Source organism: Pezoporus wallicus, unplaced genomic scaffold (genome assembly GCF_028554395.1).
Source record: "Pezoporus wallicus isolate ANWC-B61680 ecotype Strahan unplaced genomic scaffold, APGP_CSIRO_Pwel_v1 contig_12720, whole genome shotgun sequence".
Classification (NCBI taxonomy): Eukaryota; Metazoa; Chordata; class Aves; order Psittaciformes; family Psittacidae; genus Pezoporus; species Pezoporus wallicus.
Window position 1 is genome coordinate 1,867 of NW_026636993.1, and position 19,454 is coordinate 21,320.

At 59.9% G+C, this 19,454-nt stretch overlaps 1 pseudogene; it reads left to right on the forward strand.

Annotated features, from left to right (window-relative positions):
• Nucleotides 1-2,571: 2,571 nt before the first annotated feature.
• On the forward strand, nt 2,572-18,046 carry LOC130595715 (cGMP-dependent 3',5'-cyclic phosphodiesterase-like; annotated as a pseudogene).
• Nucleotides 18,047-19,454: the final 1,408 nt, after the last annotated feature.

Here is a 19,454-nt window from a genome sequence, read left to right on the forward strand (position 1 = left end):
CACAATGCATTGCACCCATCTTCTGCCCGTTCCAGGGAGCTCTGACTGGTGGAAGCGTCATCCCATGGGGTAAAACCATCCCCATCCATCACCCTGGAGCATGAATCCCAAGACCTGGCACCCAGGGAGGTGAATGTGGGATCCCCACCTTCCCCACGGCAGGCGTGAGAGGAGCCTTTCTGGAGGGGAAGCCAGGATGGGATTCCTTGATTCCATAAACATCCAGGGGGTGGTGATGGTGAGGAGGGGGATTTGTCCCAGAATTTGTCCCAGAATTCCACATCCAGAATGAATTCTTCCATGAAAAAAACATGATTTTGCTGTGGGTGTATTCCCTCCGCTGGGAAAGATGCTTTTCCATCCCAGTGGGATCCCTTGGAGCTGGAGGAGGCTGGGATAAGGTGTGTGGGGGTCCCCTCTATTCCCTGGCTGGGTCTGGGATGCTGCTGCCGCTCTCCTAAGGGAAAAGGGAAAGAAAACCAGGTGGGAAATAAATAGGTGCCATTTTCCATAGGGAAAACTCCAGAGGTTTGGCTTTGCCGAGGGGTCTGCGCCATGTGGGGCTGTGCTGTGCCATGGTGGTCCCATGGGACACCGGGGGTCAGTGTGGGGCCATCACTTGGGGGTCAGGCACAGTGAGAGCAGTGTCCCCGTCCCCCTAGGACAGAGCAGAGGTGACAGCAGTGCCAGGGTGGTCCTGTGGATGCTGGAGACAGGGATGGAGACTGGGACAGGGATGTGGGCGATGACAGGGATGGAGACTGGGATGGGGACAGAGAATGGGACAGGGATAGAGAATGGGACAGGGATAGAGAATGGGACAGGACAGGGATGCAGCATCCCAGCTCCTGGAGCTGTCAGTGATTCCCAGCCCCATTCCACATCCATCCCCTGCCCCCCTGGTTCTGGATGGGTCCAGGAGCTGCTGCTTGCACCCAGCCTTGGATCTCACCCCAAATCTCTCTGAGCGCCCATCTCCGGGCATCCCACTTCCAGGGGGTGTTATCCTATGGAGCAGATCCCGGGATGAGGGTGCGAGCTCTGCTCTGACAGCGGGAAGATGCTTCCCCCGCACCAGGGAAGCTGTTACCACTCCCTGCCCTCCTGGGAAGCGCTGAGATTGCTTTGCCTCCAGGGAAGTGGGATGCGGAGCAGGAACAGGCAGCAGCAGTAGCTTGACCCCATGGGATAGGTCCCGGGCTGTGATGAGCACAGTGAGTCCCAGTGACATCCCAGTGACAGGATGGGGTGACATCTCCCCGCCAGGCACTGGAGCATCCCACTGTACCAGGGAGGTGTGCCCAGCACTGATCCCAGCAAGTGTCCATGGAGCTGGGGATGGATCTGGAGAGCCCCCCCCCAATCCCATATCTCCCAATTGAGCCCCCAAACTGGGATGGTGCCTGAATGGGGGTCATGGTGTTGAGCAAAACATGGGGGACCCCAAGTGTGGTCCCCAAAGGGATAGAGAAGAATCTCAGCTCATGGAAGTGCCTGGATTTGGGAAGCTGATTACATCCTTAGTTAGCTCCTTGCAGGGGTGCAGATGGAATTCCAGTGCCTCTGGCCCTTGGGGATGCTCCCTGCCTGGTTTCGGGGTGCAGGGGGATGGATGCTGTGCCCGCATCCCACTGGGGAGGAAGGATGTAGTGGGTGCGTGCTGCATCCCGGTAGAGCAGGGACCCCCTCCACATCTGGAGGAGGAACTTGGGGGGATCATGGAATGGGTTGGGATGAAGGGACCTTAAAGCTCCCCCAAGCCCCAACCCCTGCCACGGGCAGGGACCCCTTCCATAGAGCAGCTTGCTCCAAGCCCCTGTGTCCAACCTGGCCTTGAGCACTGCCAGGGATGGGAATCCCAAAGTCCTTCTCTTCAGGCTGCTCCATCCTTTCCCCCCAGCCTGTGTTTGTCCTGGGATTGCCTCAACCTTGCCCTTGGCATGGGGATACAGGGATCAGCCTGGCCCGAGGCCATCAGGATTCCCTGTTTATGGCAATAAATGGGATGTGTCCTGGTGGAGGCTCCGGCTGCGCGCTGAATCCCTGCTCAGCAATGAACAGCAAAGGGATGCAGAGCCCCAGACATGGGTCCACAGCATCCACAGGGATGGGCAGCATGGGATAGCTGCAGGATGGAGGAGCTGGGATGGAAGCAGGAGGAGCGGGATGAATGGGATGAGTGGGACAAGCGGGATGAGCGAGACGAGCAGGATGAGCGGGATGAGTGGGATAAATGGGGTGCATGAGTGGGATGAGCAGGAGAAATGGGACAAGCAGCACAAGTGGGATGAGCAGGACTAGTGGGATAAGTGGGATGAGTAGGACCAGTGGGACAAGCAGGGTGAGTGGGATGAGTGGGATGAGTGGGATGAGCGGGATGCCCTTCCTGAGCCCCCCCGCCCCATGCATCAAACCCTCCCGCCTGCTCCCGCTGCTCTCCTCATCTCAGGAATGGCTTTTTTTAGCTCCCTCAGCTTCCCCCCCCCCCCGCCTCCGGGGTGGGCCCCGGATTCCCGGCCCTATTAAAGCATCACCCGCATCCAGCTGCATCTGTCCGTCCCCGTGCCGAGGATGCCGCTGGCATTTGATGCTCCCGGATACGCCGGGATCTGCTCCGTGTTCCCGCTGCTGAGAGCAGGGATGCTGAGCCGCCACGGAGGGACAGAGGGACGTGGGGATGGACCCACACCAAGGCCTGGCTGTATTCTACAGTGCATGTGTCTCCAGTGTGAGTAGGTGACTGGAGATGCGGCCCTGTTGGAATAACATCCGGTGTCCGAGGCTTCGGATGGAAGATCCCGCCTGGATCCGGCCTCATAGCCAAGGATGCTCCCGGGATGGTCCCAGCCAGGGTGCCGGGGGTGCAGGGATGGGGACGGGGTCCGGAGGGTGGCACTGGGGCTCGGATGGAGCCTGGAGCCGCCGGAAAACAGGGATTGAAGGAAGAGCAAATCCTATGGACCAGAGCTTGGAGCTTCCACCTATTCCTGTAGCAGCATTGTCCTTGTCCTGGTGTTCCAGACAAGGGGTGGAGGCAGGAATAGAGCCCGCAGTGACATGGCCATTGACATGCCTCCTGTGTCCATCAGCGTGGCTTTAGGGCCACCGTCCCACAGAGCCAGCTCCTGGGGTCACCTCCTGCCACCCCCTGTCTTCATCCCAATGCCCCGTCCATGTCCTCCTCCACTTTTGGGAACCCCGAATCTCCTTCCCGTGTTGGACATTGCCTCAAACCAGACCTTTTCACCCCAGAATGGAGCTGGTTGAGCTGGACACCCTCTGGGTGAAGGAGGTTCTGTGCCATGGGGGGTTCCTGGGGACCGATGGGAGGAGCCGGTTCCTGGTGCCCATCCCCGTGGCCTCAGGCCCCATTAACCCCCCTGTCTCCGTGCTCTGCTCTCTCCCCAGGACGCGCTGCTGAGCCTGGGGGCTGTGATCGATGCCTCAGGCCTGAGGGACTCCCTCCGCCATGCGCTGGTCTCGCTGCTGCCTGCAGTGGTAGGTGGGGGATTCTCCGCTGACTCGTACTGAGGTTGAGCTCCACACGGGGTGTCCTCCCCAGCCCACCTCAGTGGCCTCCCTGCAGACAGAGCCCTGGTTGCTGTGTTAGGGTAAGCTGGCTCTTGGGGTCACCTTCCTGAGTACCAGACCCTGGTCCTCACCGGCCACCTCTCCATAGAGCTCCGAGTCCCTCAGGAGATGCAGGGTCCCTAATGACTTTGTGGCACCAGTGCTGGTGACCCTGGTGCTGGTGGCCCTTGGGCTCATGGTGACCCTGGTGCTGGTGATGGCTTTGGGATGGTGCTGGTGGCCCTGGTGCTGGTGATGGCCTTGGGATGGTGCTGGTGGCCCTGGTGCTGGTGATGACCTTGGGATGGTGCTGGTGGCCCTGGTGCTGGTGATGGCCTTGGGATGGTGCTGGTGGCCCTGGTGCTGGTGATGGCTTTGGGATGCTGCTGGTGGCCCTGGTGCTATTGGTGACCCCAGCACTGGTGGTGGCCCTGGGGTGCTGCTGGTGTCCCTGATGCTCATGGTGGCCCTGGTGCTGCTGATAGCCCAGAGGTGCTGGTGGCCCGTGTGTGCATGGTGACCTCGGTGCCAGTGGTGGCCCTGGTGCTCAGTGCTGGGGGTGACCCCATAGCGCTGGTGTTTGCGAGCGTGCACATGCACGTGTGAGCACGCACAGGGCTGCACGTACATGTGTGTGCAAGCACGTGTGCAGCTCTATACACACGCATGTGCAAGCGCACGGCTGCATGTGTGCGCGCAGGGACACGTTGAGCCACGATGGGATGGGTGGGGGGGTCCCTTTGGGGGTCCCTGTGCCCCAGAGCCCCTCTCCCCCCCCAGGAGCACGTCTACATCTACCTGCTGGAGGGGGAAACCCGACTGATCTGCGATGACCCCCCCCATGAGCTGCCAGCCGAGGGGAAGCTCAGGTGAGCCCGGCCCTTGTGTGTGCACACGCGTGTGCATGGAGGGGTTGTGTGTGCACATGTGTGTGTGCATAGAGGGGGTGTGTGCACACGTGTGCATGGAGGGGTTGTGTGTGCACACACGTGTGTGCATGGAGGGGTTGTGTGCACGTGTGTGCATGGAGGGGGTGTGTGCACACGTGTGTGCGTGGAGGGGTGTGTGCACACGTGTGTGTGCATGGAGGGGTTGGATGTGCACATGTGTGTGCATGGAGGGGGTGTGTTCACACACGTGTGTGTGGAGGGGGTGTGTGTGTGCATGGAGGGGGTGTGTGTGTGTGTGCGTGGAGGGGTTGTGTGTGTGCATGTGTGTGTGTGGAGGGGGTGTGTGCACACGTGTGTGCGTGGAGGGGGTGTGTGCACACGTGTGTGTGCATGGAGGGGTTGGATGTGCACATGTGTGTGTGTGTGTTCACACACGTGTGTGTGGAGGGGTGTGTGTGCACACGTGTGTGCATGGAGGGGGTGTGTGCACATGTGTGTGAATGGAGGGGGTGTGTGCGCATGTGTGTGCGTGGAGGGGTTGTGTGTGTGCATGTGTGTGTGTGGAGGGGGTGTGTGCACATGTGTGTGCATGGAGGGGTTGTGTGTGCACACGTGTGTGTGGAGGGGGTGTGTGTGCACACGTGTGCGTGGAGGGGGTGTGTGCACATGTGTGTGCATGGAGGGGTTGTGTGCACATGTGTGTGTGCATAGAGGGAGTGTGTGCACACGCGTGTGCATGGAGGGTGTGTGTGTGCACACGTGTGTGCATGGAGGGGTTGTGTGCACACACGTGTGTGTGGAGGGGGTGTGTGCACACGCGTGTGCGTGGAGGGGTTGTGTGTACATGTGTGTGTGCATGGAGGGGTTGTGTGCCACACACGTGTGTGTGGAGGGGGTGTGTGCACACGCGTGTGTGTGGAGGGGTTGTGTGCACACACACGTGTGTGGAGGGGGTGTGTGCACACGTGTGTGCGTGGAATGCCTGATGTCTCATGGGGACCAGCAGGCTCCAGGGCTGGGCAGACCCTTGTCCCCCCAGCCCTGCACCGTGTCCCCTCCTTGCTGCAGACCTGAGTCTGGGTGCGGGAGGTCAGGGACCTGTCCCCATCCTCATCCCATCCACACCCACAGCCTCATTCCTGTCCCCTTTCTCTTCGCCATCTCCATCCTCCTCCTTGACCCCATGCTCATTCCATCCCTGTCTCTATCCCTGTCTCTATCCCCATCCTCATGCCCTTTCCCTTTCCCTTCCCCATCCCCATTTCCATCCTCATCTTCATGCTCATCTCCATCCACCTCCTGCTCCTCATCTCATCCCCATCCCACTCTGGTCCCCGTCCTCATTCTGTGCTCCTCCCCACCTTTCTCCCACCCTTATCCCTTTTCTCCTTCCTCATTCTCATCCCCACTGCCACCCTCTTTCCATTCCCATTCCCATCCTTGTCCCCATCCTTATCCCCTTTCACATCCCCATCCTCATCCTCATCCTTGTCCCATCCCTGTCCCCTTCCTGTTGCTGTCCCTACACCCATCCCCTGGATGAGGTTGGACCCACAGGGAATTCCCTGGGTGTGAAAGAGCACGTGGAGGGCACTGGGTGTGTGCAGGGACACACATGTACCTGGGTGCCTCAGGGTGTCCGTGTCCCCGCAGGGATGCGGTGCGGAAGCAGAAGCGGCTGGAATGTGGGGGGCTGCCCCCCACCGAGCTCCCCAGCCAGCAGCTGGGACCCCTGGCAGCACCACTGGCCCCTGGAACGCAAGGTGGGTGCTGAGGTGGGGGGAGAGGGGATGGACGGATGGATGGATGGAGGGGCGGAGGGAGGGATGGATGGAGGGAGGGAGGGAGAGATGGATGGAGGGAAGGAGGGATGGAGGGATGGAGGGAGAGAGGGAGGGAGGGAGGGTGGGAGGGAGAGAGGGATGGAGGGATGGGTGGAGGGAGGGATGGAGGGATGGATGAAGGGGTGGATGGGTTGATGGATGGATGGAGGGATGGATGGATGGAGGGATGGATGACCAGGTTGGCCCAGAGAAGCTGTGGCTGCCCCATCCCTGGCAGTGCTCAAGGCCAGGTTGGACACAGGGGCTTGGAGCAAGCTGCTCCAGTGGAAGGGGTCCCTGCCCCTGGCTGGGGTTGGAGCTGGAGGAGCTTTAAGTCCCTTCCAACCCAAACCAGGCTGGGATTCTGGGATTCTGTACATGGGAGGATGAGTGAATTGGTGGGAGGATGGATGACGGATGAGCTGATGGGTGCATGGATGGATGCATGGATGGATGGATGGATGGATGCATGGATGGATGGACCGATGGGTGTAATGACAGGCAGTTGGTTGGTTGGTTGGTTGGTTGGGTGGTTGGATGGTTGGTGGGAGGGATGGATGGGTGGAGGGATGGATGAATGGATGGATGGATGGGTGGATGGACTGATGGGTGCAATGATGGATGGATGGATGGATGGAGGGAGGGATGGATGGATGGATGGATGGATGGATGGATGGAGGGAGGGAGGGAGGGAGGGATGGATTGATGGATGGATGGATGGATGGATGGATGGTTGGATGGGGGATGGATGGATGGATGGATGGATGGATGGATGGAGGGATGGATGGATGGATGGATGGATGGATGGATGGATGGATGGATGGATGGATGGATGGATGGTTGGCTGGCTGGCTGGCTGGATGGATGGATGGATGGATGGATGGATGGATGGATGGATGGATGGATGGATGGATGGATGGATGGGTGGTTGGATGGATGGGTGGTTGGATGGATGGGTGGATGGATGATGACTCTTTGAGATCATGGAGGGAACATGAACCTGAGGGCTCAGTGCCACAGCCCCTGGTTTCCCCAGTCCCACCCCTCTCTTGCCTTCCAGTGCTCATCCTGCCACTGGTGGACAAGGACAGCGGGGCTGTGGTGTGCGTCATCCTGGTGAGCACGGGCACATGGGCAGGGCTCTGGGGTGAGAGCAAAACCCAGCCCCCGAGCTCCTCACCCCACAACCCCTCCTCAGGTGCACTGCGGCCAGCTGAGTGACCTGGACGAGCAGAACCTGCGGGCGCTGCAGAGACACGTGAGTGCCCCGGCTCCGTTATGGGTCCCAGCACCCCGGTCCCTGCCACCCCTCCCTGGGACCCTGCTCTCAGCCCCGCTGTCCCTGTCCCTCCGCAGACCCTGGTAGCGTTCCGGCGCCTGCAGGCCCTGCAGAAGCTGCAGCCCTGGCCCCAGGTCAGCCTCTCCACCAGCTCCTCCCAGACCTCCTTGGCCAAGGCTGAGAAGGTGCCCAACAGCAGCTACAGTGCCCTGGACTGCAAGATCCTGCAGCTCTGCGGTGAGGGGGGGGCAGGCAGCAGGGCTGGGGTGCAGGGCAGGGCGGTGCTGGGTGTTGAACCCCTCTCGCCCCTCCTGCAGGTGAGCTCTATGACCTGGATGCTGCCTCGCTCCAACTCAAGGTCGTCAACTATGTGAGTAGTCACCCCATGGTCCCCAGGGTGTCCCAGCATTGGGACACCCTGTTTTATCCCCCCTCCCCACATAGAATGTCCATCAAAGCAAAGAAAACCTTCAAGTCATCAGTAGTGACCAGGGTGAAGAGCCTTGTCCTTGCTATCAGTAGTGACCAGGGTGAACAGCCTTGTCCTCACCATCAGTAGTGACCAGGGTGAACAACCTTGTCCTCACCATCACCAGTGACCAGGGTGAACAGCCTTGTCCTCACCATCAGCAGTGACCAGGGTGAACAGCCTTGTCACCTCACCCATCACCATCAGTAGTGACCAGGGTGAACAGCCTTGTCCTCACCATCACCAGTGACCAGGGTGAACAGCCTTGTCCTCACCATCACCTTGTCCTCACCATCAGTAGTGACCAGGGTGAACAGCCTTGTCCTCACCATCACCAGTGACCAGGGTGAACAACCTTGTCCTCACCATCACCAGTGACCAGGGTGAACAACCTTGTCCTCACCATCACCTGTGACCAGGGTGAACAGCCTTGTCCTCACCATCACCAGTGACCAGGGTGAACAACCTTGTCCTCACCATCACCAGTGACCAGGGTGAACAGCCTTGTCCTCACCATCACCAGTGACCAGGGTGAACAACCTTGTCCTCACCATCAGTAGTGACCAGGGTGAACAGCCTTGTCCTCACCATCACCAGTGACCAGGGTGAACAGCCTTGTCCTCACCATCAGTAGTGACCAGGGTGAACAGCCTTGTCCTCACATCAGTAGTGACCAGGGTGAACAGTGACCAGGGTGAACAGCCTTGTCCTCACCATCAGTAGTGACCAGGGTGAACAGCCTTGTCCTCACCATCACCAGTGACCAGGGTGAACCTTTCCAGCCACAAGAAGAGGTTCTAGGGGGGCACCTGGTCCTGTGTGGCCCTTGTGGGTACCCAGGGAGGTGACAAAGGGTCAGACCCTCCCCTTCGGGGCCTGGGCCCCATTGAAGTGGTGACCCCCTCTCTATCCCCCCCCAGCTGAAGCAGGAGACCCAGTCCCTGTGCTGCTGCCTCCTGCTCGTGTCCGAGGACAACCACCAGCTCTTCTGCCAGGTGGGTCCCAGCGTGATCCCCCCACCCTGATCCTATGGGGCCTCTTGCACCCCCTAACCCATCTCCATGGGGCTCGGCCACCATCCCATGGGTTCTCCTCCCCACATCTCTTGTAGGTGGTGGGGGACCGTGTCCTGGAGGAGGAGATCAGCTTCTCGGTGAGTGGGGTGATGAGGGCTGGGGGGCAATGGGTGCCACGGGCTCACCCGTCCCCTCCACACGCAGCTCACCTTCGGGCGCCTGGGGCAAGTGGTGGAGGACAAGAAGTCCATCACCTTGAAGGACATCAGCGAGGTGGGTCCCATCCCGGACCCGGATGGGGACACGGTTGTGTGAGTGTCCCCCTCGGTGTCCCACGGGGCGCCCATCTCCCCTGCTCCCACAGGAGGAGCACAGGCAGCTGAGCAGCATGCTGGGCTGCGAGGTCACCTCCATGCTCTGCGTCCCCGTCATCAGCCGCGCCACCTCCCAGGTGGTGGCATTGGCCTGCGCCTTCAACAAGCTGAGCGGTGAGAGGTGAGCTGGGGACCCGGACCCCTTCCAGGTGCCCTTTGGGTACCCCCGTGGGGCGAGGGCTGGGCCGTTCGCTCTGGGCCCTACTGAGGGCTCTGTCTTGGTGTCCCCCTTGGGCTCTTGTCCCCCCCTGCAGCTATACAGAGGCGGACGAGCACAAGATCCAGCACTGCTTCTGCTACACCTCCACGGTGCTCACCAGCACCTTGGCCTTCCAGAAGGAGCAGAAGCTCAAGTGCGAGTGCCAGGTGAGGAGCACACCTGAGGCCGTGTCATGCCAAGCACACGCGTGTGCCCCGTGTCGCGGCGGGTGCTGACCCTGGCCCCTCTGTCCCCGCCAGGCGCTGCTGCAGGTGGCAAAGAACCTCTTCACCCACTTGGGTAGGTGCTGGTGCGGGAGCAGCGCTGAGGGTGCTGCCGGGACACGGTCACGGGGGGTGGCCGGGGGCTTGCACTGGCTGCTGCACGGGTGTACACGGCATGAGCACGGAGCGCTGTGTGCACGCAGGGATGGGTGTACACGCGTGTGCTGCTGCAGGCACACTGCCGCACATAGACATGCACTGCTGCATGTATGTACTGCTGCATGAACACTAATACACTGCTGTGCACACGCTGCTGCACGCACATGAACTGCTGCAGGCACACTGCACACATACACATGCACTGCTGCATGTATGTACTGCTGCATGAACACTAATACACTGCTGTGCACACGCTGCTGCATGCACATACACTGCTGCACGCACACTGCCACACATACACATGCACTCCTGCATGTATGTACTGCTGCATGTATGTACTGCTGCATGTACACTAATGAACTGCTGCACGCACACGCACTGCTGCACACGCAAAGCACTGCTGCCTGCACACTGCCTGCACACACACTGGTGCACACCCACATGCACTGCTGCACATGCCCTGCATGCACACATACATGCACTGCTACACACACACTCTACTGCACATGCACTGATGCACACACACCTGCACCGCTGCATTCACACTGCTGCGCGCACATGCCCTGCATGCACATGCACTGCTGCACACACACGCTGCACAGGCTGCTGCCGACTTGCATGGGCTCTGTCACCGTCTGGTGTGCACACACACATGCACGCACACATGTGCACACACACACGCACACATGCACACACATACAAGTCCACACGCATGCTCCCATGCCCCTGCAGTGGGGGGGTGCAGGCAGAGCCCCCCCTTTCACAGCATGGGTGGGCAGGGGAAGCGGGGGGGAGGTACTCGGGCAGTCCCTGCGTGCCCCGGCTCCCTGACCCCCCCTCCCCGCAGACGACGTCTCCGTTCTGCTCCAGGAGATCATCACCGAGGCGCGAAACCTCAGCAACGCCGAGATGTGAGTGAGCCCCTGGGGGGGCACGGGGGGGGGGGGGTGGGGGTGTGGGTGACACCATTGGGTGCTGGGACCCCCACGGGTGCCAGCAGCGTCAGCGTCTGTTCCAGATGCTCCGTGTTCCTGCTGGACCGGCTCAGCCACGAGCTGGTGGCCAAAGTGTTTGCTGGAGGAGTGGTGGACGATGAGGTGAGCGCAGGGAGCGCAGGCGGGGGCTTGGGGGGTGCCCGGGGCCCTGTCCCCAGCGTGATGTGGAATCAGGGAATGGGTTGGGATGAAGGGAGCTTAAAGCTCATCTAAAGCCACGGGCAGGGACCCCTTCCATAGAGCAGCTTGCTCCAAGCCCCTGTGTGCAACCTGGCCTTGAACACTGCCAGGGATGGGGCAGCCACAGCTTCTCTGGGCACCCTGTGCCAGCGCCTCAGCACCCTCACAGGGAAGAGCTTCTGCCTTATCTCCAACCTGAACTTCCCCTGTTTCAGTTTGAACCCATCACCCCTTGTCCTATCACTGCAGTCCCTGATGAAGAGTCCCTCCCCAGCATCCTTGCAGCCCCCTTCACACACTGGAAGCTGCTCTGAGGTCTCCTCACAGCTTCTCTTCTCCAGGCTGAGCCCCAGTGTCCTCAGCCCGGCTCCCTATGGCCCGCAGCGCACAGCTCGGTGCCACCACAGGCGCGCTGACGATGCCTCAATCCGTGTCCCTGCTGCAGAGCTACGAGATCCGCATCCCCGCGGACCAGGGCATCGCCGGGCACGTGGCCACCACCGGCAAGATCCTCAACATCCAAGGACGCCTATTCCCACCCGCTCTTCTACCGCGGCGTGGACGACAGCACCGGCTTCCGCACCAGGAACATCCTCTGCTTCCCCATCAAGAACGAGAGCCAGGGTGAGGGCTGCTGGGGGCACGGGGACGGCGCCCGCGGTGGGAGATGGGGTCCGTGTGTGGTGGTGGAAGGGTGCCCTGGGGCGTGGGGGCAGCATCCGGCCCTGGCACACGGGCACTAATGTTGGCCCAAGGATGTGGCCGCCGTCCTGTCCCTCAGCGCATGGGCACAGGGCTTGTCCCCTGCCCGTGGGCACAGCACTGTCAACAGCATCTGGGTACCGCTCCGGTGGCACGGTGCCGTCCCAGAACACGGGCATGATCCTGTCCCCAGAACGTGGGCACAGCACTGTTCCTGGTACACAGACACAGTCCTGGCCATAGCACACGGGTACAATCCTGTCCCTCTTACATGGGCACAATCCAGTCCCCAGAACGTGGGCACAGCACTGTCAACAGCATCTGGGTACCATTCCAGTGGCATGATGCTGTCCTCAGCACATGGGGCATGATCCTGTCCCCAGAACGTGGGCACAGCACTGTCCCTGGTACACAGACACAGTCCTGGCCATAGCACACAGGTACAATCCTGTCCCTCTTACATGGGCACAATCCAGTCCCCAGCCATGGGCACAGCAGTGTTCCTGGTATGGTACATGGGCACAATCCTGTCCCCAGCCATGAGTACAGCAGTGTTCCAGGTACATGGGCACCATCCTGTCCCCAGCCATGGGCACAGCAGTGTTCCTGGTACATGGGCACCATCCTGTCCCCAGCCCATGGGCACAATCCTGTCCCCAGAACGTGGGCACAGCACTGTTCCTGGTACATGGGCACCATCCTGTCCCCAGCCATGGGTACAGCAGTGTTCCAGGTACATGGGCACCATCCTGTCCCCAGCCATGGGTACAGCAGTGTTCCAGGTACATGGGCACCATCCTGTCCCCAGTACAGCAGTGTTCCAGGTACATGGGCACCATCCTGTCCCCAGCCATGGGTACAGCAGTGTTCAGGTACATGGGCACCATCCTGTCCCAAACGCACAGGCGCAGCTTTGTCCTCAGCGCATGGGTGTGATCCTGTCCCTAGCACAGGGGCACGATCCTGTCCCCAGCTTGCGGGCACCACCCTCTTTCCATTGTCCCTGGGCCCCATCCTGTCCCCAGCATCACCGTCTGCAGCCCAGGGGCCCCATCCTGTCCCCAGGCATGGGCCTGATCCTGCCCCTGTGCCCCTCCGTCTCCCTGCAGAGGTGATCGGGGTGGCGGAGCTGGTGAACAAGATCAACGGGCCCTGGTTCAGCAAGTTCGATGAGGACCTGGCCACCGCCTTCTCCATCTACTGCGGCATCAGCATCGCCCATGTATGAGGAGGGGTGAACAACGGGGGGCGAGGGGGAGCCGGGGGGGCACAGCACAGGGATGATGGGGGGACATTGTGTGGTCCCCGTTCCTTGGGGATAAGCGGTGGAGGGGATGGGATGGGGTGAGATGGGATGGGATAAAATGGGAGGAGATGGGTTGGGATGGGATAAAATGGGATGAGATGGGATGAGATGGATTGGGATGGGATGAAATGGGATGGGATAAAATGGGATGAGATAGGATGGGATGAGACGGATTGTGATTGGATGGGATGGGATGGAATGGAATGAGATGAGATGGGATGTGATGGGGTGGGATGGGATAGGATGTGATGGGATGGGAATGGGATGGTATGAGGTGGGATGGAATAAGATGGGGATGGGATGGATGGGATTAGATGGGATAGGATGGGATAGGATGGAATTGGATGGGATGGAATGGGATGCGATGGATGGGATGGGATGGCATGGGATGGCATGGGAAGGGAAGGGATGGATGGGGAGGGCACACATGGATGTGCTGGCTGACTGGGAGGTACTGGGAGGCTTTGGGGTCCCCTCCAGAGCTCCATAACCCCCCTCCCACCCCCCAGTCTCTGCTCTACAAGAAGGTGAACGAGGCGCAGTACCGCAGCCACTTGGCCAACGAGATGATGATGTACCACATGAAGGTGAGGGGACGCGGGGACAGGGATGGGGACACGAGCTGGGACCCCCCCCACCACCACCATGGTGCCCCCCACCCCACCCCGCGGTGGTGACCCAATGTGGCGGAGGGGTCCCGGGGATGCTGTGGCCCCAGGGACAGCGTGGGGACCCCTGGGGACCTGCTCGCGCCGCAGGTGTCGGATGATGAGTACACGAAGCTGCTGAACGAGGGCATCCAGCCCGTGGCCACCATCGACCCCAACTTCGCCAACTTCACCTACACCCCGCGCTCGCTGCCCGAGGATGACACCTCCATGGTGAGGACTGTGGGGATGGTCCCAAAATGCAGCTGCCTGCCGGGGGGGGGTGGAACAACACCCTGCTGGGCACTGTCACCCGCTGCCACCCCCCTGTCCCCTCCCCAGGCCATCCTGAGCATGCTGCAGGACATGAACTTCATCAACACCTACAAGATGGATCGTCAGACGCTCACCAGGTGGGTCCCCATCCGTCTCCTCATCCTTGTCATCATCCCCATCCTTATCCTTATCCTTATCCTTATCCTTATTCTTCTCCTTATCCTTGTTATCTTTATCCTTCCCCTTATCCTTGTTGTAATCCTTATCCTTGTTGTTATCCTTATCCTTATCTTCCTTGTCTTTGTCCTTATCCTTATCCTTATCCTTGTTATCTTTATCCTTCCCCTTATCCTTGTTGTCCTTGTTGTTATCCTTGTCCTATGTCCTTTTTCCTTGTCCTTGTCCTTGTCCTTTTCCTTGTCCTTGTCCTTATCCTTCTCGTTATAGTTATCGTTATCCTTGTCCTTATCCTTATCCTTATCCTTATCCTTATCCTTACCCTTACTGTTACCCTTCTCCTTCTCCTTCTCCTTGTTATAGTTATCCTTCTCCTTCTCCTTCTCCTTCTCCTCGTTATCCTTATCCTTATCCTTATCCTTATCCTTATCCTTATCCTTACCCTTACTTATCCTTACTCTTATCCTTATCCTTATCCTTATCCTTACCCTTATCTTTATCTTTATCCTTATCCTTACCCTTATCCTTACCCTCCTTGTCCTTGTCCTTGTCCTTGTCCTTGTCCTTGTCCTCATCCCTATCCCCATCCTTATGCTTCTCCCCATCCCCATCCCCATCCCATCCTGCCGGGGTCCACCCAGCCAAGTGAAGGTCCCCATGGGTACAAAGTCCCCCCCAACCCATGTCCCTGTGTCCCCCCCCAGGTTCTGCCTGATGGTGAAGAAGGGCTACCGGGACCCCCCGTACCACAACTGGATGCACGCCTTCTCCGTCTCCCACTTCTGCTACCTGCTCTACAAGAACCTGGAGCTCGTCAACTACCTGGAGTAAGGCTGGAGCCCGTCCCCGTGCCCTGTCCCCATGGGGTGTTCCCTGCCCTCCCGCCTGCCTCAGTTTCCCTCCTTCCCCCATCTCAGAGACATCGAGATCTTTGCCCTCTTCATCTCCTGCATGTGCCACGACCTGGACCACAGAGGCACCAATAACTCCTTCCAGGTGGCCTCGGTGAGCCGAGCCCGGCGCTGGGACGCGCAGGGGTTGTGGGGACAGGGATGGAGACGGGGCCCGGGGGGTTCTGCACCCCCATAACCCCATGGATCCCACCTCTTTGCCTTGCAGAAATCAGTCCTGGCTGCGCTGTACAGCTCAGAGGGCTCCGTCATGGAGGTAAGGTCCACCCTGGCCGTGGTGGTGGGGCAGGACCCTGCCTGCACCCTGCCTGCTCCATGGTCCCGTCTCCTCCTGCAGCGGCATCACTTTGCCCAAGCCATCGCCATCCTCAACAGCCAAGGCTGCAACATCTTTGACCACTTCTCCCGCAAGGTGAGCCCCAAAGCTTGGTCCCTCTTCCACGCGGAGCATCCCACATCCCACCGGAGCTCCCCGTCCCTGCATCCAGCTCTTGGGATGCTGGTAGTCACCTTGCCTGGCCCTGCAGGACTACCAGCGCATGCTGGACCTCATGAGGGACATCATCCTGGCCACCGACCTGGCGCATCACCTCCGCATCTTCAAGGACCTCCAGAAGATGGCAGAAGGTGAAGACCACGGGATAAGGGGTTGTGGTGGGACCTCAGCCCACCAAGGCTGGGAGTTGGCACCGCTGGTCCCCATAGTCCTCATGCAAGGGGTGATGGGGGCTGTGGGGCTCCTTCCTGAGCCCCCCAACCCCAGCCCCACAGTGGGCTACGACCCCAAGAACAAGCAGCACCACAGCCTCTTGCTCTGCCTGCTCATGACTTCCTGCGACCTCTCCGACCAGACCAAGGGCTGGAAGACCACCAGGAAGATTGCGGTGAGCGTCCCACCGTGGGGCTGACCCCTTAGGAGCTGCCCCATAGCACCTGCATGTCCCCCAGCACTGGAACCGACCCGCCCCCCATCATGTCCTAGGGAAGTGGTTCCTCCATGAAGGGACCCCATGGCCACGCAGTAGCTCCCCATGCCGGGAGCCTCATGGGGACATGGAGAGGGGTCTGGGGGTGGATGGGGTGGGGGGGTCACCCCGGTGTGCACCCCTCCATGCTGACAGCCTGTCCCTTGCAGGAGCTGATCTACAAGGAGTTCTTCTCCCAGGGTGACCTGGTAGGTGGCACCAAGGCTTGGGCTTGGCCAATGCTCTTGGCAAGCACCAAAGGGGCTTGGGTGAGGTGGGAGGTGGAGCAGGGAGGTCTGGCCCAGAGATGTTATGGGTGTTCCATCCCTGGCAGTGTTCAAGGCCAGGTTGGACACAGCAAGCTGCTCTAATGGAAGGGGTCCCTGACATGGCCCCACCTCCATCCTTATCCTTCTCCCCATCCCCATCTCCATCCCCATCCCCATCCCTATCCTCATCCTCATCCCCATCTCTACTCCCATCCTCATCTCCATCTCTATCCCCATCCTTGTTCCCATCCTTTTCTTTGTCCCAATCCCCATCCTTGTCCCAATCCCCATCCTTGTTCCCATCTCCATCCTTATCTTTGTCCCCATCCCCATCCTTGTCCCAATCCCCATCCTTGTTCCCATCTCCATCCTTATCTTTGTCCCCATCCCCATCCTTGTCCCCATCCCCATCCTTTTTCCCCATCTTGTCCCAATCTCCCCATCTTTGTCCCCATCCCCATCCTTGTTCCCCCCATCTCCATCCTTATCTTTGTCCCCATCCCCATCCTTGTCCCCATCCCCATCCTTGTCCCCATCCCCATCCTTGTCCCAATCCCCATCCTTTTCCCCATCCCCATCCTTGTCCCAATCCCCATCCTTGTTCCCATCTCCATCCTTATCCCCTCCCCATGTTCCCAATCCCCATCCTTGTTCCCATCTCCATCCTTATCTTTGTCCCCATCCCCATCCTTTTCCCCATCCCCATCCTTGTTTTCCCCATCCCCATCCTTGTCCCAATCCCCATCCTTGTTCCCATCTCCATCTTATCTTTGTCCCCATCTTTGTCCCCATCCCCATCCTTGTCCCCATCCCCATCCTTTTCCCCATCCCCATCCTTGTCCCAATCCCCATCCTTGTTCCCATCCCCATCCTTGTCCCAATCCCCATCCTTGTTCCCATCTCCATCCTTATCTTTGTCCCCATCCCCATCCTTTTCCCCATCCCCGTCCTTGTCCCAATCCCCATCCTTGTTCCCATCTCCATCCTTATCTTTGTCCCCATCCCTATCCTTGTCCCCATCCCCATCTCTATCCTTCTGTCTATTCCCATCCCATCCTCACCCCCATCATGTCCGGGGTTTGCAACTGGATGAGCATTAAGCTCCCTTCCAACCCAAGCCATCCCATGATGGTCTGACTGGAGAAGGGATGACCATTGCCATTGACCATCTCTACAGGAGAAGGCCATGGGCAACCGCCCGCTGGAGATGATGGACCGGGAGAAAGCCTACATCCCGGAGCTGCAGATCAGCTTCATGGAGCACATCGCCATGCCCATCTACAAGTGAGCACCCCCGTGGCTGCTGGGTCTTACCCACGCTGTGGGGCTCCCGAGCGGCGTGGTCGCACCTCGGCGGGTTCAGCCCCACGCTGATGGGTTCTCCCCCTATAGGTTGCTCCAGGACCTCTTCCCGAAGGCATCGGAGCTCTATGAGAGGGTGGCCAGCAACCGGGAGCAGTGGACGAAGGTGTCCCACAAGTTCACCATCCGCGGCCTGCCCAGCAACAACTCCTTGGACTTCCTGGATGAGGAATACGACCCCCAGCTCAACGGATGCCTGGAGCCCGAGGGGGGACACCCCATGGCAGGGGCTGAGTGACGGGGGTGACGGGGGGGACACCATGGATGGTCCCGTCCCGTCCCCCCCAGCCCACGGGGAGGAGGTTGTGGGGTGGTGGGGATGGACACAGTGACTGGAGCACCATGGCGAGGGCTCAGCCACCACCCACCTCCCCTCCAGCGGGGACTGTCCCCTTCCTGTGGGTGTTCATTCAGGTGTCACCTTCACCTTGGGGCCCTCTTTGGTGGGACTCTGCCTTGGGGCCCTGTGGGGACACTATGGGGACGCCATAGGGCTGGGTGTGCTTTCAACTGCCTTAAGGCTGCAGGTTTTGTCTCCATAGGGTGACAACGGGGACGATGTCCTCAATGGAAGCACCCTCAAAGGGTTCTCACCTGAAATGGGGTCAATGGGATGGAGGGGGATGAGGGACAATGGGAGTGCTGGTGATGGGGTGAATAGCGTGGGGACATCCCTACGGACCCCAAAGGTGGAGCCAAGGCTGGGGAGGTGGGATGGGAGTGCTGGGGATGGAGGAGCCAGGATGAGACCCATGGAAAGAGGCTGGATCTACATAGAGGAGGCATCTGGGGCAGGATGCCCATGACCATGGCGATGCTCTGCCTGCATCCAGCCCCACCACACTGGAGAACCCCCCTGCTTCTAACCCCCCATCACCCATGGGAGGCCCCGTGTCTTTCACCCAGCCTGGTCCCACCAAACCATGACCCCTGCAAGGGCTACACCCGTGCCAAGGCTGCAGGATTGGTCCCCACCACGTGGTGTCTCTGTGGCTCAGCACCATGGTGCCCATCCTGGAGCCTCCTTGCTGCAAGTGGCTGCACCAGTGACCAACCCGTCCATGGCATCACCCCGCTGTGGCCACCATGCATGGACCCCACCATTGTCCCTCTGGTCCTATAGACCACCATGCATGGACCCTGATGGTCTCCTGTGGCCCCTCTGGTCCTATAGACCACCATGCATGGACCCTGATGGTCTCCTGTGGCCCCTCTGGTCCTGCAGAGCACCATGCATGGACCCTGATGGTCTCCTGTGGCCCCTCTGGTCCTATAGACCACCATGCATGGACCCTGATGGTCTCCTGTGGCCCCTCTGGTCCTATAGACCACCATGCATGGACCCTGATGGCTTCTTGTGGTCCTTCTGGTCCCATCAACTGCCATGCATGGACCTTACCATCCTCCCATGGACCCTCTGGTCCCACGGACCACCATGCATGGACAGCAATGGCCTCCTGTGGCCCCCCTGGTCCTACTTAGCACCATGCATGGATCCTGGTGGTTTCCTGTGGTCCCTCTGGCCATGCATGGACCCTGCCAGTGTCCCACCACCCCTCCTGCCTTGCTGCCTGATGCATATGGACCCCACCATCCTCCTGTGGTCCTGTTGACCACCATGCATGGACAGTGATGCCCTCCTGTGGTCCCTCCTGTCCTAC